Here is a 21,228-nt window from a genome sequence, read left to right on the forward strand (position 1 = left end):
ATAGAAAACCCGTTTATGAACTTCTAAATAAAGTGTTTAGCTTCATTAGAGCCCTGTAGACATGAAATAACACCCCAAAAGTCAGCTTTACAATCCCATTACTTGACATCTTGAACAAAATGTAGGTCCAATCGCATGCCATAAAAAAATTAGAAATGATCAGTCTATCATCCATCCTCACTATGAAGTTTGTCACTTTCGACGATTTCTAAACAGTGCAGTAGATTGAGCCAAATATCACTAATATTGATACCAACATTGGTATCGCTACTGATCGATACCAATGTAAAAAGATCGATAATTCAGTTGGTTTCATGTCCGCCTGTGGCCGTTTCATTCCAACACCAACCTGGCTGTGTGCCTCTGCTGTCTGTCCCTTTGCCCCCCCCCCGTGTTTGATTTACCGTTGTATGACTCAGCAGCGACAGGCAACCAAACACCGCACACCATTACTTGCCAGTCCAGCCAGCAGGCACACATACCACAGAGAGAGCAGGATGCTGTATCGATATCGGCGAGGAACATTTTCTAAGCAAAGTTTATACGTTTATAGACTTTGAAACCTCTAGTGTGTGGGGCAGCGCGTCCGCTCCCCATGACAGTCCACTCCCAGCATACTTGAGCTTTGCTAAATCGTGTTCCGGGTAGCAGGAGGGGACGTGGCTGGTTGTCAAAACACCGCAAATGGTTAGGAGGACAACGGGAATGTAAAAAATATGCGGAAATGACGGCATACATGGTACGATCTGCGGGAGACTCGTCGGCAAATGCACGGCTAATACTAGATATGACCTGAGAATACAATGAGAATAGTCACAGGCATAATAGATAGATAGCTGGATACTTTATATCTACCTGTGTAATAATAGCAGTAATAATGGCAGTGCAGACATCAGTGGTGTTCAAGATCCGGCTGTAAATGGCGATGATGATGGCTGGGTTTGCTTGAGATAGGCTGGAGAGTAGATAACCGTTCCTTCCTGTGCATTTGAACATGAACACAACGGAACTGCTGTTTTGGAATTAGAACAACTGGAAAGTCAACCTTGTTAACATTTCAAGCTAAAAGTCAGGCATGTTTCATTTGACTGCTTGCGGCTGAGCTAAGCTGATGAGTGGGTTTTCCTGTCGCCGAAAGAAGCATGCACATTTAATTTGTTGTTCCTGCGAGGAGCGCAGCATTCCCTGCAACCTAAATGACATGTGTTCCTCCAGCGAGTGTGTTCTTGCAGTCAAGCAGTAAATTACATTGTTTAGCTATCAAAGGCCTCATGTAATTACATTTGCGCGACTCCCGATGACAGGCCCGATAGACGGCGGCATACATAATCACAGGCAGAATCCCATTAGGGAGAAGAGAGAGCATTATTATGGAAATGACCTTTGGGTGACAAGATTTCAGTGGGATAAAAGAGAACATAATCCAGGCGGGGAAGGCGCGTCAAGCCGCTCTCTTTATTTTCTCCAGCGCAGATTTAAGAGGGTTTCTGCTTTTTATGAATCTCTTTTTGTCATGTTGCAGCTCACAACAACGAGCAGGATGGATTTAGTGTGTGATGCATTGCTAATCTGCTGCTTCAAGCGGGAACGTTCTCACCTTGACATGGAAGTTGGAGGAGGAGCCACGTTGTTGCAAACAAACGCCAACGTCAAATTAGCCGGGGGTCATGAACCCACAGACCCCGTCCCTCCTACACCTAATACCGCTCATCCCTCCTCGGAAGATGACGCTGGCTCTTGATCCGCTCCGACAGCTCCAGCAGCTGGAACGGTTCGGCTGACTGGGTCCAGTTGGTTTTTGGCGTTGCAGCCGCTGGACCGCCAGCCGGACTCCTACTCCTCCTGGGCAGGAAGGAGAAAGTCAGTCAAACGTCAAACTTTTTTTTACCACAACACCCCCCATCTGTCCACTTATTGGACACTTCATTAGGTACACACGTCTTGGATTGGATCTCATTTCAGTGTGTACCTAATTGAGTGTCCGGTGGGTGGAGAACAGGACAATGGAGCGAGTGTGTCCTCGACGCCGCAGGAAGCTGCGTTGCTAACGAAGTGGTAAATTCAGTGTTAATGAGTGGCTTCACTGTTACCACCTCGCAAGCTCCCATCTTCTCCTCCATCTGCTGTGGTGTGAGGCGGCAACAGACGCTCCCCATTTGCAGCAAAAAACCAGCGGCGGGGTGGCGAAAGCTTCAAAATATCTGAGCGCACACGCGGGCCTCATTAGCAGCGCACTCACACAAGGCTATATATAACTAGCGCTTTTTGCTTCTATTTACTTCACTTAGTGGATGTTAAAAGGCTGACTTTGCCTTGCCTGAAGATATTTACAGGGATTATGAGCTCTAAAACACTTAAGCTGCATGCACAGATCAATCTGTGAGCAACGAGAAGGCGCAGCATGTTGTGCACTTTGCTGCGTGAGAGTCGGTGTTGTCTGACAGGCAAAAACAAACTGCACTTACGTATTAAAGGGTCTATTTTTATTGTATTATTTATCTTACTTGCTCTCTTTGACTTTCTCCCCTCGAGTTTGTTGTTCTCGCTCTGATCTGGAGATGAGATCAAATGTTCTTCTGTGCTTCTGTTGATATAATGGACCCACCTGGCAAGCCTATAAAATCAGTTTGTATTATTAATGACAACTGGCGCACATACGTCTTTCAAGAGACCATCTTGGGTGGACAAAATTAGGAGTCAAACATTCATTTGAGGCCATTGTCTTTCATTTATATTTAGTCCATTCTTTCTGAATTTACTGTATTCCCAGTTTTGGTACGTCTGGATGAAATTTAGTGGTGATAACGTTGGAAAGAAATATGGTTGGTCCAAATGATTTGAATTTCCCCCAAGTTATTTTAGATGGAATAACCTATGACCCTCAAACATGCCTGGATCGTACCATTGGAAAACTTTGGTTTCAGCCCGGTACAGTCCTTTTTTCAACGGTTATTACTCACAAATCACTGATGTGGACGGATACAAATGGTACAGCTGGAAGGCTCACTGATCGAAATATAGGGGTACCATTCCTCTACCACTTTCTACACAAATAATCCATGGCCTTACAAAATTCTTCACATCTGTGTTTTTGTATATTTTCTTCAGACTTGGTTTCAGACTGCACTTCCGGAATAACAAACAAAAAGACAGTGTACATATATTTATACTGTTATTCTGTATATTTTGTATTTTTCATTCTTTTTTAATAGATGTGTCTGCACCAACTATACCAAAATAAATTTCTAGTATGTGTGTGATCATACCTGGCAATAAACCCTTTTCTGATTCTGATTTTGATTCTGATTCATTGGAAAGCTAAAACCCAAAGCTATGTAGTGTTACCTGGATATCTGTACTACTTTCTTGATTAGGTCTGGTCAGTACCATTGGAAAAAAACACACGATCTGTGGACTTCCAACCAACTTTGATATAGAAGAATACAGAACAGAGCCCTGAAAATCCCGTATTGGTTGGGCTCTAATACAGATGCTACCATTGGAAGGGTCTAACACTGAAATATGGGGTACAAGTTAGTTTCATACCTCTATGACTTTCTGTTCAAAACATTACAGCTGTATTATATTCATTGTATCATTCTGAACTCTCTTACAATGCCAGTCAAAAGGGAACATTATTGTCTTAGGTTTTGTATCAACTCTCATTGGATGGTTTACCTCATGGCTTGGTTCCACATAAGAGGAAGTAAACAAACGTGTGTGTGTTGTGTGTCACATGCCACTCGTCAAGCACTGATCCTGTGTGAACGCTGGCGTTCCAGGCAGATTGTGCGCCTGCCAATTTGTCAGGATGTAAGTAACAACCGCCTCACGCCGAGATCGGCGTTGGCACCATCAGCGAGTGCTAGCGCGCGATGTGATCTCTTCCGAGGTGTTCTTTGTTCCCATGGAGATTGGTCAATTTTAGCAGATGACTGAGAACTTTAGCTGGCTTTGGCAGGGAGGCCGCGTCCCGGAGGAAGGCTCACGTAATTAAGCGTCCGCGCCAGGGTGTGCGGGGCTAACAGCGGGGTTTGTTGTGAACACAGGTGCCGAAAGAGGGGGTTGTCAAATCATAATTTGCCACTCGAATAATCCCTCACTCCTTTCTCTGAGCGGTGGGAGAAAGTGAGTGTGAATAAACATGCTCATGACTGTTTTTAGCTTACTACTATCACAGCAAATAGAATACATTGTTTTATGGAAAGCTGGGAAAACTTTCTATAAGAATTTGGAATTTGTCTGTGGACATGTTGGCCTTGGTTTTTGAATGCGCCCATTTTTTTAGGATTTGGTTTTTGAGGAAAATTTTCACCAAGATTTTGCCCTGCTTTGCGTACACTGTCTTGGTTAGTGTATATCATTGTACCAACAAGAGTGAAGGTAAAAGTGATGTTTTATGTTCATTTGTGCATTTAATTCATCATTTAGAATTAGTTAACATTATTTTCTTTATGTAAAACTCAATTTTACTCTATAAAATGTATTTTTTGTTAATTTCGTGTGATGGTTAATTGGACTTACATTATTTCCACGGGGAAAAATGGCTTCAGTTTTCGTACGCTTTGTTTTTTGTCTGACCATTTGGAACAAATTAATAACAAAAACCGGGGTACCCCTTTATTTACCTTTGATTTCTGTTTTGTCAAGGGTACGTTGCCGCGAAGACCACAAATTCCAACAACACCACCACCACTTTGGTAAACAACACAAATGAAACCAATGTAATATGTATGCCAGGTCACTAGTTGAATTTGGAAAAAAAAAAATGCACACCAGCTGCATCTTATCTGAAGTTATGTATGTTCACGTTCTGCATGTTTGCATTTTCAGGCTCCAAAAGTGAACCAAAAAGTTCATCCGTTTTTTCCATTTTCAGGTCAAAAGAGTCGGATGTAAACAGCCCTTCAGTGTGACCGGAGGGGGACAAAGACGTGGTGCAGGCGTCTGACAGTCCAGATAGCACTCAGGAGCCATTATAACATAACAGAAGCCTTTAAAAGGAGCCCAGTCGACTCCATTTGTACACAGTAGAGCCCCTGCTGTTCCCTGTGCAGCCCATCCATTGCCTTCAAGAGCACTTGTTAATGGACCTGCTTCACACCCTGCCTCAGAGGTGCACTGTGTCCTGAACAAAAGGCATCCAACAATGTCCGCACGACGCATGGCAACCTAGAGAAGGCCTTAGGGCCCATCAACGTGTTGGCGCCACCCGGTGGGCTTCAATCAGACGCCTGCGAGGACCTTGCAGCGGGTCCAACATGGAGCAGACCGCTTCCAAAACCGGCCTAATGACTACGTGGGGCGCATTAGCGAGCTTTGACGACACAAACAGACAGATCTCGACAGGATGCCCCACAGAGTGTTTGTGTGTGCGGACAACACTCAACATGTCAACACAAGGTGAGTTTTTAAAGATTCAGCTGAGTTCCGTGGCAACACTGACGAACGACACGGATCTGAAGGCAAGAAGACATTTCCATGTGATGTATCATTCAAAGGAGCATAATGCCTTTCCGAGCGCTTTATATTCAGCCAGTGTGGGCGTCTCCTCTTTGATAGCAACTTCCTGGTGAGAAGCATCAATATTCACCATAGGGAGCGGAAAGAAGTTTGGAGGGTCTTGCAAACTGAATACAGGTGTGTCATCTACCACAGTGATTCTCAGCCAGTGGTACGCCTACCCCTAGTGGTACGCAAGCAAATTGCAGGAGGTATGTGGAAACATTTAATTTCCAAGATATTCTACATAAAGTCATTTCTTGGTCATTTTATGTTAGTTTCACATATCAGTGAAAAAGGAAAAAAGGCCCTGGGGTTTCACAAGACAAAAAAGCTTGGGAAACACTACAATTAATTAATTAATTAATCTAATTAATGACTATTTCAAACGTTACAACTGCATTGCCATTACCAACAGTAAAATACAGTGCGTTGTTATTAGGAATAAGTCGGATACCGTTACGGATAATGCCTTTTTGCCGAATACGAGTATGAAACTATGCACATTTCATCATCATCCATATTTGCATTTAAAGAAAATGCTCAGTGGCTGCCAATCACTAGACCGACTTCAGCTCGCCTCTGTTTTGGTTTATATCTAATACCTCTTCCATAACATTTGTGGTGCAGTGGTAATGATAAACCTGCATTGACTGGCCACAACATTAGGTACACTTACACAGTAGCACAAGAGCAGCATCAAGCAAATATTACACCGCTCTGTCTTAAACTTGTTTCATAGCGTCATTGACTGTGGTTATTTTTTTCCATCTGCTCGCTAGTTTGGCTGCTGACATCAAGCCAGTTGGAAAACCGCTTATAGTACTGAACGCAGCAGTGCTTTTGAAAAAAATACAGTCAACAAGGCCCGTTTGCCATGTTTGCATGAATCACCAAATTCATACAGCTCATTAAAAATAACTAGAGAATAAAGTCTCAAGGATCACTTACACAGTACACATACAGCTGAATAATAAACAATACAAATAGCAACTGCTCATCAATCCATGTCAATTTCAGACTTAAAATAATGGACAGATTTAAGCCCTGCCCATTTCTGGTTAAACCGCACCGACTTCCGGTTTATACCCCTCACCCAATCTGAGTACAGGTACATTGACAGATAATTTAGATGGGTGAATAGATACACCCCTAGTTATTATGCACTATACTCAATTAGTGGGTTGTGACCCAAAAGTTGGTTGCAGAGCAGTTTTTCAGTGGGTTGTGGGTCTTTTTTGGGTCTCTTCGGTCAAAAATGGATCTTACTTACATAATGCAAGGTTTGATTGTGATGAATTTGGAGCGGTGCTACCATGTCGAAATTTGTGCCCTCAGGAACTAAGAATACAGTGTACATCGTATACTTATTGAAGTGTACTAATGGATCCATTTGAGACCGCCATGCACAAAAGTAGGATGAATTGCTTTGCTCCTTCATCCTCCCTTACAAGTGTAATTGCACAACCGCAAACATGTGACGTACTTTATTGTAGCGTTGTAGTGCATGTTCCAAATACAGTAAACTAGCATTGTGTGCACAGAATACTGTATGCATAGTAGATAATGTGAAAAACCACAGAGGAGCTCTAGTGTATGACATCATATGGGACATCTACAGTATTTATGTTTGTCTAAGTGTACTTTGACAAGTAATATGTGTGTGGGCAACCTGCTGGAGTTAAACACCCAAAGACTTATTAGCAGCTGCACCATTTCCTGTGATAGGCCTTGCAGATGTGTAAGGCGTGCGTGTTGGCGAGCGCTCTCTTGCGAGGCGGCGCTTGTGAAAATAGGCCCCCCAAAGACACGGGATTGTGTTAAATTTCTTCCCAGACGCCACGTTCAAACGGGATCGCTCGCGTGGGGAGGAGAGCAGGTGGAGGCATAGTTGAAGGCACGCTGGGAGTCACAGTTGTGCTTCATAATATAATTACTGCATCCCAGGCCACGCTTTGCTCCTCAGACAATATCGCAGGAGCGATGATGCTGTTTGTGTCACTTTGCCGTGCAAATTAAATGAAATCGACATCAACCTACCAGGATGATATCGTTTGGCTCGTCTTTAGAGTTGCTGTACTCTTACTGTGCGGCTTTTAAAGATTCCTCCTTCTGCTGCGGATGTGTCTTCTTGATCATCCACGTAAAATAGAATAACATCATGACATCATGACATGGTGGTACAGAGTAAGACAGTCCAAACTTTTTCCACATCCAAACATTGACATCTTTGTTTTAAATTAGTGTACTATCTAGTAATATGTCACTGATAATGAGACCTGTGGGCCGAAAACCCTTATAAGGAAACCATTAATCCAACAAAGACCGTAAACAAAGTACAAAACAACTTCTCTCTGCAATGTGTCTAGCTCCACCCCTTTAGATACCCTAAATGCTCTGGTCGTTTCCCCACCAAGACGATTCAATTGAGTCGTTTCCCCGTCTGACACAAATTTATATCCATTTGTAGGCTTTGTTGATGCATGTATGTATGTACATTCTTCCAACAGTTTACTGTGAAAGTTATAGTATACTTAACTTATTACTAAAATAATGTGATTTTTATCACTTGTAATGCCAAGGAAGACTTGTAGTGTCAGACAGGAAAACTATGCAATACTAAGGGGGAAACGTCTTGCCCATATTTGTCGACAAATTCTTGATGGGGAATCAACTTCTGGTGGAGGGGACTCGTCTTGGCAGGGAAACGACCATAATCCCCTGAATCACCCAGCATAAGGGTACCAAAAAGTTACAGATCAGTACTTACACAAATGCTATATTGGCACATGTACTAAATGTTTTTTGTTGTTATTTTGCCGACCTTATTTGGAGGTTGCCAAGTTTGAGGGTTTGGCAAAAGTGTACTTCACCATAGTCCCCCCTGGGGAGAGCTAGTCCACTGATTGTGTATTGGAATGTAGGGGAAAGTCCAGATGTCCTGTGGACTACATGGTGGTCATCTGTATGTCTTGTGATGCTCGGTGCTGACTATAATGTTAACAGTGTAGACTAATGTAACGTCTGTAGTTGGATAAGCATACATAGGCATTGTGGACAGTTTGGTTCAAGGAATTGGTAGAGGTTAGCCTGCAGAATGCATTGGAGTGTGTGTGTGTGTGTGTGTGTGTGTGTGTGCAGTGTTCTATTTTAAAGCTTGATAGCCACATCTGGGTCTGCTACTTACCAATGGCAAAGGGGCCTCACCCTGCAGTTGATCCTGGCCAGTATTTAAAGCAGCGATCAAAGCTGTACAAACCAATTGTCATCACGCTTCTCCGCGGGGAATTGTGAAGTACATTAATGCTCCTTCTTTGGGAAATAATTGTGCCACTCTGTGACTTCATTATGGTCTCCTGGCTCTTTCAAAAGATGTTCTCTCTGGAGGTTGAAAGCCACATCGCTGGCAGACAGCATCCCAGGGGGCTGAATGAATAAAAAAAGAGAGATTATAATGAGATTGAGTTAGCCATGACCACAATCGGGCTTTTCATTATTCCGCTGGCTGGAGAGGGAGGGAATGAAGGAGGGAGGGGGAGCCAGGGATTGATGGAAAAAAGGCCGACATGAAAAAATGTGTTGTTGCCAAAGCCTCACTCGCCATCTGCTGCGGGGGTCCAATGCTAGGCCGCCGCTATGAAAGCAGCCCGGTCCCACAGGAGGACGCGCCATTAAAAGTGCAAACCAATAGACGTAAAAGACATGGGACACTTGATATGGACAAGATGTAATAAATCTGCTGTTAGCCACTCAGCTACATCTCTCCACATCACATAACCTCATGGAAAGGTTACGGGGCAAATATTTAAGTTTCATATCATGAAACCATGTCATTTGGTATTAATATCACATTGATAGAAAGTGAATAACAATCATGATACATTTTCAGTAAATTAATGAGTAATTATTATTGAAGGGATGGTACCAAAATTGTTGGGAGCAAATCCTGCGTTGGTCACCGTTGATGCATTACACTGCTGATGGGGATGTCATGCAACTCGATATTTCAAAAAATCTGAAATATCTTTTTAAGTATTCCAGTGGGTTACCATTGATTATATCAGAGAATTGTCTCGCCAAATTCTCATAAAGTACAACATATTTCTAATACAGCACCCCCCCCCTCCCCCGCCCCACATTTTGTGGTTACAGTTGGTAGAAGTTTGCAGTGTAAAAGTGTACTTTGTTGGCTTTTGGATATGTTTGTCCATCATTGTGTTATGGAGCAGCACCACATCTTGCCGGAGGGGGTGGATCATGGCTCAAGCAGCTACATTTTGGACATACTGTCTGAGCATGCTCCCCAGAGTGCCCAACCGTGGGCAAGTTTTTACACCAAATAAAAATAAAAATACACTCACAGTCTACTTCATTAGGTACACAGAGGGTGAAGTCCCAAATCAAGTTGTAAAGTTTGGAGAAAAATGTTGTAGTGTTATTTGTACGATTCTTACCATTATTAGAGCCCTCTAGACATAAAATGGCAACCCTACAGTCACTTTTACACTTATATTACACAATATAGTAGATAAAATCAGGCAAAATAAGCCACTTAGGACACAAATAAGCCTCATGCATTGAATCATTAGGACTTTATTCTTGTAAGTTTATCATGTTATTTGATGTATTCATAAGGAGTGGTGTTAAAAAAATTAAAACAACAGTATTGCTACTGTTTTTAAAGACGGGTAGTTCAGTATGTCGGTTAGTGTCAGCACACCATTGATCAGGACCCGTCCTTTGGCCTGTTGTTGACAAGTGCCACACACTATAAAAATCAATAGCTTTCCATTATATGCTTGTGTGGTGTCACTGGCCCGTCAATGATGGCGTTACAGCGCCACTACATGGGTGACACTGGGCCGCACCCCGTGGCCGCCGTGACACCGGGGGAACATGCTGACAAGCGGCGGGAACAAGTCGCAACACGCATTTGCACTTCAAGCACACGTCCGAGGAGGAAAGGGGGCGGCACATGTCCGGGAGGTGGGGGGTGCAGAGGGGGGGTAAAGCTACTGTCTGACTGACTGCTTTTATCCTGACATCAATTATTCACTTCCATGCGGCTTGAGGAGAGTCAGTGGCAGTGATTTTTGCAACAAAAAAAAGGGGGAGGGCGGGGGGGTTGTCCACTCTGGGCCGCCCGCCTCGTGGTCACCGCCCCTGCTGGCCGATCCATCAAATGTAACGTGTGCTCGCAAATGAGCATTTGGGGAGCGTCGCCCTTATGAGCGAGTGTCTATTGACAGACCAAGGACGACGTCATGAAATCTATTTATTTTGACAAGGATCAAATGTGCTTCACGCCAACCTCTTGGCCTCCCCCAAAAAACTATTGTTCTCTTCCTGTCAAAACCATTTATTTTTGTTTGTGCGCATTTAATGATCTGCTGTCTCATGACTCACACTAGAATTTCATCCTTTATTCTCTTATTGGACAGCTCCAGCAGCAGGGAAGTGTATTTATTTCAATATCTACACTTTATCACACACTTTTACCCCCCCCCCCCGCATTTCAGAAAATATACTTTTCTACTTTTTGCTCTTTTTTTCTTAAATCCAGCACATTTGGATGTGAAAATTGAGATAGTATAAAATGTTTGAGGAAATATATGCAAGGATTAAAATATATATATATATATATATATAATCAGTAAATTAAAAAAGAAATTATAGGAGACAAACTAAAAAATATAATATGATATAGAAAAATAATAATATGACAAAAAATCTATATTATGACAATAATTGAAATAAAAAGTAAACAAATACAATAAAATAAAAAAATAAATGTAAAAATAAAATATACAAAAACCTAATCCCATAATTCCACTGACAATAAAAAAAAAATCTGACTAAAAATGAGCCAAAACTCAACTAGATAATTATAGGTATAGTTAGGTATAATAATCGTTTGCTTGCAGTGGCGCTCCAAATGTCTCAAATTAGAAGGGCTTCTCTTGTTTAGGCCACTCTCCACATTTTCTATTGGATTTAGGCCTGGGCTTTGGCTGCTATGTTCCAAAATGGCCACATTTGAATGCAGAAACGTGTTTGTTCTCACAGCAACCCGCCCCCCTTGTGCTGCCTTCACGATGCATATTTCCTCCAGTGTGCAGCCAGTGGAGGCCGTAATGACTTGGGAATTCAGGTTAATATGTTGACAAGGTTTAACAACAGCGGGTCATGTCGCACAACACGCATGGCTGCCTGCGTTCACTTGAGCAGCTGACAGGTTCTAATCACGCTGCCCTGCAGGCAAGACCTTTTTTTTTTAATCAGCGACCAGCCAGACGCTTCAAATTACAACATGATTACAGTCAAAGTTGCTCTAATTGTTTCGGCTAATTGGGATGACACGGCTCGCTTACATGAGCTGCTGTCACACACACACACATACACGCACACATACACACAATGTTTCTGTTGAGGAAAGAGAAGGTGGTGTGACCCCTTCATTGGGTGCACAATCTAATGAGATTAATGTAATGTTGACTTTTGATTGACACCTTCAGACAGGTATTTAACAGTATGTTTATTATTGTGCTGACAAATTAGCACCAAATTACATAAAAATGTGTTTTTCTAAAATGTAAAGGTCATTAATTTGGCAATTTGTCACATTTGTACAATTAAATTAATGTATATTATTGGTATATATTAAGTGTAATTTGGTTATCATGAGAAATGCATAATTCCCAGTGTTACAACATTAAAGACAATAAAGATTGTGTTTATTTCTTCCATCATGGCTGCAAGCTACGTGTCACTGACAGTAAGGACATAAATAACGGGACAAACAAGAGGAAGTCCACTCGTGGTGTCCTCAGGCTATATATGTGCTTGTTTGGCTATTAATGAGAGTGGGCGGCTGTTGTAGGTGCACGTGATGCGGGCTGGTCAGGGAGCAGCTGGCCTGCATCCCGCGGGCACGCGCTGACCTCTTTTAGCGCCGACGTCATCGCAGTGGACGCTTGATGAAACGAGAAGAATAACGCGTTGGAATTGGTCACTGAGAAATGACAGCGGAACCTCCAAAATGAAACTCATTTTAGTGCAATTTCAAGTCCAACCAAAAAACTGCCTCAAAAGTCAAACAAAAACTTGAGAGTTGAAATGAAGTTGAAATGCATCAATCTTGTGAGAAACACACACAGGGGTGTTTGGATTTTTCTTTTTTTATGTACCACTGATGGGAAAGAGTGATGCTAACCAGGGAACAGGAAATGGAACTTATCATAACAGGAAAATGGCCTGGAGGCTCAATATGTGCAGAAAAGTCCAGCAATCATCCATCCGTCCATTCTTCCATCTGTCCATTCATCCGTCAATCCATCCATTCTTTCATCCATCCATCCATCCGTCTGTCCATCCATCCATCCTTCCTTCCTTCCTTCTTTTCTTCCATCTATCCATCCATCCATCATCCAACCATCCATTCATCCATCCATCCATTCATTCATCCATCCATCAATCCGTCTGTCCATCCATCCATCCTTCCTTCCTTCCTTCCTTCCATCTATCCATCCATCCATCCATCATCCAACCATCCGTTCATCCATCCGTTCATCCATCCATCCATCATCCAACCATCCGTTCATCCATCCATTCATTCATTCATCCGTCTATCCATCCATCCATCCATCATCCAACCATCCGTTCATCCATCCATCCATTCATTCATCCATCTGTCCATCTATCTATCCATCCATCCATCATCCAACCATCCGTTCATCCATCCATCATCCAACCATCCGTTCATCCATCCATCCATTCATTCATCCATCCATCCATCCATCCATCCGTTCATCCATCCATTCATTCATTCATTCATTCATTCATTCATTCATTCATTCATTCATTCATTCATTCATTCATTCATTCATTCATTCATTCATCCATCCATCCATCCATCCATCCATCCATCTATCCATGGACTGGTCGCCAGCCAATTGAAGTGCAAAACAAGTCATTAAATATAGATGCTTTATACAGTACATAATATAACCAAGCTATAACCAATACTAACATGATATACACTTGTTATACACAACAATAGAATAGGATTTAGTGGCATTTCATGAACAAAAACATTGATTGCAATCGTTATTAAGTGCTTCAAAAAACATTTTCAAAAGGCTGCCCACATACATACACACACAAACTCACATACATTATGTTGCCTGTATTGCACATGGCTTTAATATTATTTTTAGGAGCATTGAATGCAGGTACATATATCTTTTAGATGAAGCCCTTTTACCTCCAGTACATTCACTTCCATACTTCCAGTAATATACTGTATATCCCACCAATAGGTGACTGATACACTGGCAAACTTTGAGTAGTTTTAGTTTCATTTAGTTTTGCTTAACGGCTTGGAGTTTTCTTCGTTTTAATGTGGTTTTGCGTTCACTTTTTCATTTCACTTTAAAAACTGTTGTCATGCCTCGGTTAGTATCCTTTTTTTTAGTATAAGTTCAAATGCGTGACTCTACAGGTATTTTTTCATATCAACACATTGATTTGTGATATGTGTTGTATGGTCCATGTTGCCCAGCGATACTGTGTACACAACATGACATTTATCAAGTCATCTCTCATCAATAGGACGGTGGGTTCATGTTTCTTTGCATGTTTACTTTAGCTTTGAAAGCAGCATGGGTTTAGAAGTCAACCGATGCCAGTGTTCCACGTTGAAGGTTCTGAGCACGGTGCTTGTTTCCATTCGTGCATGAATTGCCAAGCCGGGGGATGCTGTTCTTTTCAAGCTAGCTGTTGCACGACACAATTACTTGTCCTGATCGTTTCTAATCGATCGTTCAAGGACGAGGAGCCGGCGTAGAATAACAATATGAAGCAGTTTTAATTGTGTCGGTGTGCGGGTGTGTGACGACGTGAAGATTTGTGGCAAAGTGACAGATGAAAGGCGAGCAGGAAATGCAGCAAACAGGCAACAAACGTTGCTACAAAGACACGCACGCACCTTTGAGAGCATCGTTTGTTTTATTGCGCCATTCCCCGCCTTGTGTCTGCTGTCTGTTTGCGGTGGAATACGGCAGGCAGGGGAAGCAAGAAGGGGGGGTTACAAGGGAACATGGCCTGTTTAAAAAGCAAACATGCAGATGAGATGGCAGCGTGACAAGACTTCATGTCTCCACCATGGAAGAACACAACGTTTACACAATAAATGCAAATAATGAGCAGCATCAACAAGACTGACTGAAGGCTGCACAACAACAACAACAAGACGAGCAGCCCACGGGTGGCACCGCCGTGCTTTATTTAGACGTCGCACAAAAGCTTGAAATGTCCCGTAATGTGATAAACGTGAATCTGACGGATTTGGAGCACAAAACAAATATTTTGTCTATTTCCTGAAACAGCAAGGCGATACACGTGGGACGAAGCGGGGAAGATTTTTGTTGATGCTCACGTATTTATTTTGCTGTCTTATTGCACTGAAGCACATTAGGAAGAAGAAATAGTCATAATAGTATTTTCGTTTCACAAGAATAAAGTTACGATATTACAATTTTGAATTCATAATTTGAGAAAAAAGTGGCAATATTTTTTGTAATCAAAAACAACATTTTTAAATAATTATAGTACATATTAATGAATATAATACATAAAATAAAATACATAAAATGAATATAAATAAATATACACACAAATTACATAATTACCAAAATAATAATATGACGCATAAAATAAATTATACGTATATATACATATTATATTAAACATAAATACAATTGTAATATTCTAAAATAATCATTTTACATTCTGCTTAATATTTTATATAATATTTTGCTGATGGAAAAAAGTAATATCTATAAAAAAATGTCTCGAGATATTTTGGGGAGTATTTTTTGGAAACAATAAACAACATTTTGAAATAATTGTACACAATAATTCTAATTATATGATACACAAATGATAAACAATAACTATGCAATTAATTGAATGTGTAAAATAATACAAACAGTTACATAGATAAATATAAATGATAATGAAATAACAATAATAATAATTAAATGTAATATTAGAAATAATCTTTTTGTTAAGTCTAATATTCTACACAAATACATTTAAGAGATATAAAGAAAAATAATATTAATATTAACATTGAGATAAAAAAATCCAAATATTATGGGAATGAAGTTGTAAATAAAAAATAAAAGTGTAATTTAGCTGTATCAATAATAAACGTTGTGTAATAACAGCAATAATCTTTGTTCACCTGCCCACTTTCCAGTGAGCACTTGCTTGGTTGGGCCTGAATATCAAACGTTGGTCCTTCCAAGGTTGATGCGAGCAGGGGCCCGGCGAGGGGCGGGTGCGGGAGGGGTGCGGGTTGGTGGGCGTGGGAGAACAAATAAAGCAGTGAGTGAACAGAGTGCGGATGAACGGATGATTAGCATGCTGCCAAAGGTGTCTTACTTAGCATTTAGATAACCATCCACGCTGAGGAGCCCGCTTCAAAGTTGAACTCACTTTTGGGTGATGGGGGGGGGGTGGGATTAATTCTCTCCCCTGCATGCTTCATTGAATCTCTCATTACCAAAGTTTGTCTGTAGTTGTGTTAGATGTGATTGAAGATTACAGCATTTAGCAAATCTTGCTTTTCCGTGCACGCTGGCGCCGCCGCCACTCGCTGGTCAATACCCTGACTTTTATCTGCCGTCTGCTTCATTTAAACTTAATCAAGTCCATCAATGAACTGGAACAGGCCCACGTCCTCTGGAACAATAGCTTTTGTTGGCTAATGCTTTGGTCTTATTCCCAGCCGGGTGGCGCTAAAGCTGAAATTACACTATGATGAACTATTTCAATCAATATGATAATGGAAATTGGCTGAGGTGACTCTTGGCGAGGCTTAAGGAGGCGGGCTAAAGCCGATGTGACATTAATACATACAACACCGCCCCCCCCTCCCTCTTTATTGTCCCATCCTGTAGCTGACATTGACTGCAGCATATTGCCAAGCGGCTGCTACTTTAATGACCCGCCACCGCCGGGGGAACGCTCCAGTGGAAATGGCGGCGCGAGCCGACGCTCTCGTGCATTGTTTTGGCGGCTAAATTACCGTCGCCGCACATTGTTCCCCGCAGCGGGCCCGCCGTGGCGTAGATCAATCTTTTGCGGCTCATTTGGACGTTTTGTCCTAGCGTGGCATCCAGCGGCCTGTTATGGCCGCCACTTCATCATATTTATACGGCCGCCAAAAGGCCCATTTCGGGAGCGCAAGCGAGGAAGGAAGGCACGGTCGCCATCTGTTGCTCGCTCGTAAATATGCCTCCTTTCCGGAACCATCCGGGAGCGACGGTGATGATCAACTGCCAAGCGCTATGACTTACCATAAAGCTGCTCATTTGAAAAGTTTCCCCTCAGCTAGTTATTGTCAGTTTTATATCAGTGTGTGATTTATAAGATACACAAACTTGTTTGCCTTCATTATCGCCCCCAAGCACCGCCGCTAATCAACGCAGACGGTTCCCCCTCAAAACACTCGTAATCTCCACAAAAAACAGTATAATGCTCATCATAATCTTCACAACACAGTAGCACACGTTCATGTTGACGCTCTTCAGACTGGCTGGCCGTGGACATAAACAAATTTGCTGACTTGCGACTTTGTCCAGAAACCTACTTTAACCTCAAGGCTTCACTCTATTATGGTTTTTTGAATGTCTATTAATGAATAAATCATGCTGTTTAGTGGTTGAATATCGCCTATTATTTGTAGAAAAATGCACATTTTTGCCTGAATCACAGATTTTCAAAGATAAAAATGGAAAAATGGTCTAACATATGAAAATGAACATCAGGCTGTTATTGTAGGTTTGAAAGATTGCAAAACAGGCACAATAATCCATAACACAAGTAAAAACTAGATTCTAAATGTTCTGTCACTTCCTGTCCGCCCCCACTCTGCTCCCCTAACACCAGAGCACATTTACAGCAACAAACGTGTTGAACGTAATGACTATTTTCACCTTTTCTCTTATTATTATACATTAAATGTTTTAAAAAGCTATTTTGAAAGTCATAAACAAGTTGCCTATAATCTATGAAAATATTCTATTTGTAAATAACAAATCTTACTTCACGGAAATTCACTTATCACGGTTGGTCTGGAACCAATCAACTGCAATAAATGAGGGATTATTATACTGCCAAATGCTCTGAAACACCTTTGGAGACAGCTGATGGTATGCTTATGGCATGGTGCTGTGTGGTCAAACTGCACATTTTGGAGTAACCTTTTATTGTGGCCAACTTAAGGCACATCTGTACAATAATCATGCTGTATAATCAGCACCTTGATATTTCACACCTGTGAGGTGGATGGAGAAGTCCTCACTACCACAGAATATTTGAGAGAACTAGGTCTTTTGATCGTAAAACCATATTTAGAATATCATAAGCAAGTTTTTGATGTTCTAACTAAGAAAATATTCCATTTCAAATTAAAGAAACCTACTTATAGGAAATTTACTTATCATGGTTGGGTCTGGAACCAATTAACAACAATAAACAAGGGATGATATTTACCGCTGCCTAATTCCCAAGTCAGATGTTGTGATGGTGTGACAGAAGAAAATCCGCATCATGCTTTAAATGCTCAAATGTCTGGTTGTAAACAATTAAACAATTACTGCTGTAAAAAAACAGTACACAGCAACAACAAAGTTAAAGTGACACTTTCAACAGTTCAATCAATGTTTGTTTATATTCCTGTCTGCAAAACGTACTGCTGATATGAATGCACTAAGAGGTAGGCTAACACAGTAGTGAGGAACAGAAAGTGTAAAACAACTTCTACCCTTTTAAAATTGTTTCAAAATTCAGGAAGAAGCCAACTGCTCTGCTGTTATAATGTCACCAGCTGTGCTGAACACTTGTTCGTGGTGCGGGGGAGGACGGTACTTGTTGCAGGGATGGACAAACAGATCCTGGACAATTTGGAAAGCAGCAGAAGATCCAATTGTTCTGACCTGTTCTGACGTATCGATTAAAATCGATTATTTTCCACACCCTCTAACAATGGGAAAGGTATTTAAGAAGTCATAAACAGGTTTTCTTAGCTCCTAATACTATGGAAATATGAATATAAATAAGAAATCCTACTTCGCAGAAGTTCATTTATCGTGACATGTATCCATCCATCCATTTTCTATACTGGTTATGCTCATTAGGGTCATGCCGGAGCCTATCCCAGCTGTCTTTGGGCGAGAGTTGGGGTACACCCTGTACTGGGCGCCAGCCAATCACAGGGCACATATAGACAAACAACCATTCACACTAACATTCATGCCTCTGAACATTTTGGAGTCGCCAATTAACCTAGCATGTTTTTTTGAAATGTGGGCGGTACCCGGAGAAAACCCACACACGCACAGGGAGAACATGCAAACTCCACACAGAGATGGAAAGTGGAGAATCGAACCCAGGTCTTCAGGATCTCCTAACTGTGTGGCCTCCATGCTAACCACTCGTGTGTGCTCCACTACTGTATGTCATAAAATGTAATACAAATAATTTTTTTTAACAACATTTTTTTGTTTTCCTGTACCAATTTGGGTACCGTTACAGAACAATCACCGTTTTATGGGGTTTTGACACAAACGGGTTCCAGTCTATTCACAAATATTTCACAGCAACATGGTCCTCCAAAAGTTCCTCTTTTTTTTTATTCTTCCAATTCTCCTGGTGGTCTTCATGACCACCCTTGACTGCCACAAGCAGGGTCGTGACCCTTAGCTGTTAGCAAATATTGGCTCATTATCATGGAGCAGATACCTGGTGGTGGTCTGAAGTCCCTTTGCTGCTCTAATTTGTTCCTCCATTGATGCTTGAATGTGTTCTTTGTTTTACTCACAATTAAGCAATTTAAAAAACAAAGCAGTGACGCTAACACTCATATTACTAACACACATGCTGTTGATAAAACATGATAGTGAGTCTCCACGTTTGCCTGCCACAGCCAAAACATCCAAGTCAACCCGGAATCTAAAAATGTACCGACCTGTTTTAGTTGTCTTCTTTGCTGTTCACATGATGATGGAGGAGGAACATTTCATCTCGCCACAGAGCGTGAGTAGCTGCCATGTTTGATTGACACGCTGATGTTAACATGCGACTCCCTGGAAGAGGAAGGACTGAAATGTGAGAAGACGATGCAGGATGATGGAGCAACACTGCACGCTTAATAAAGCTTTTATGATGGACTCAGCTTGACCCTGGACCAGATTATTTCTATTTACATGATCCCATATGGGAAAAAGAGTCAAGCAGTGTATCAAAAATGGACAAAATGTCTTGCTGCCGGAACTCCATACGTGCACTACTTCAGCATTGTACCTGCCTTCAAGCTAAAGTGCATAAAAGTGAAAAGATGTTCTTTTAGAAAGTACAACAGACGACTTAAAGCATGTAATAGCCTGCAGAGCCCCTGGAGCGCTTCAAAAGTTACACATTATAATTGCTAACTAGCACTAGCACGTCTATTTAAAATACCTCCTCTACTGCATCTATCTGTGAGTCACAGTTTTTGTTTGGCCTGCACTAGTATAAAAGTTTTTTTTTCCCTTTGATTTTTCCCAATGAAAATCTCACATCAGTCATCTTCACAATCATAACTAAAGAGAATTTATGCATCAAAATGAAAAGCTGATGAAAATTGTTTTTTTTAAAACAACACAATTACATTGCTGATTGGTTCAAGTGTTTCTCTGCCAGCGTTCCAGCTTTGGGCCTTGGGCGGTGTCACATCAGAGCGGGGAGCGCCCGGCCTCGTCGTTCCCTCAGATGTGCGTCCAGTGCGTCCCCTCGCTCCTCAGCACGGCCACATGATGGAGGCGGCGCTGGCCGCGAGTAATGACCTGAGGGGCCACTTTGTGACAACCGGGGTCCAATAACGCCTGCAGCCATGGACAAAGAAGACCCCGGGGATCCATTTTTGAACACTTGGATGTTTTTCACCAAGGCTGAGAGTCATTTGTTTGTATTGTGGCCAATTGACTTCACCACACTGCAGGAAGCACACATTTATCTCCCACACGGGACACGCCTCCTGCTTAAATGTGCTTTATTCCTCTCAAATGTTGCAAAGTTTGTGCCTGCTCTGAAACTGTGCTGCAAACGTCCGCAGGCGGCGCTCCCTGGGATCAAAACAGCGTTATTGAGGTGCGCTAGGGAGCATGGAATCAGATCACAATGAAAGGCGTCTCCTAATAGGTTAATTGCAAGAGAAGCGGTGGGTCTTGGCCCGCAGAGCAGAGGAGGATTGTGGGAAGTGATGTCAAGCAACGTGCCGCCTGCAGGAGTCAAACGCTCCCCTCCCACAACATTCCACAATCAATTTCCCTCCTCGGGGTCTATGAACCTAAAGATTTGACCTCACAAGCTTTGCCCACCCCCCTAACAACCCCCACCAACATCCCCGCACCTCAAAGAGCGGTTATTAGAACACACAGGAAGGATGCTGCCTAACATCTGCCTGCTCGATACCTTCATAAAAATGGTCTGATTACACCAAGTTTACACTGTTTTCCTGCAAATAAAACATCTTTTAGAGCAGGGGTTTCAAACACGCGGCCTGTGGGCTAAATGTGGCCTGCAGGACACTAGTTTGAGGCCGCCGCCTTGATATGAAAGTTTAATGTTAGTGCCCGCGCAAGTTTGATATGGATACTGTATGGTATCATGTACCCCAAA

The 21,228-nt window shown here is 41.9% G+C and overlaps 1 long non-coding RNA gene across 1 annotated transcript; it reads right to left on the minus strand.

Moving 5' to 3' along the window:
* Positions 1 to 1,712: 1,712 nt before the first annotated feature.
* On the minus strand, positions 1,713 to 19,629 carry LOC131129753 (uncharacterized). Its single transcript, XR_013627221.1, has 3 exons — positions 19,538 to 19,629; positions 8,690 to 8,928; positions 1,713 to 1,842 (listed from the first exon to the last, which is right to left on the minus strand). It is a non-coding gene; the product is annotated as an uncharacterized LOC131129753 (long non-coding RNA).
* Positions 19,630 to 21,228: the final 1,599 nt, after the last annotated feature.

This window comes from Doryrhamphus excisus, linkage group LG4 (genome assembly GCF_037039965.1).
Source record: "Doryrhamphus excisus strain RoL-2023G ecotype Guam linkage group LG4, RoL_Dexc_Guam_v1.1, whole genome shotgun sequence".
NCBI classification, from domain to species: domain Eukaryota; kingdom Metazoa; phylum Chordata; class Actinopteri; order Syngnathiformes; family Syngnathidae; genus Doryrhamphus; species Doryrhamphus excisus.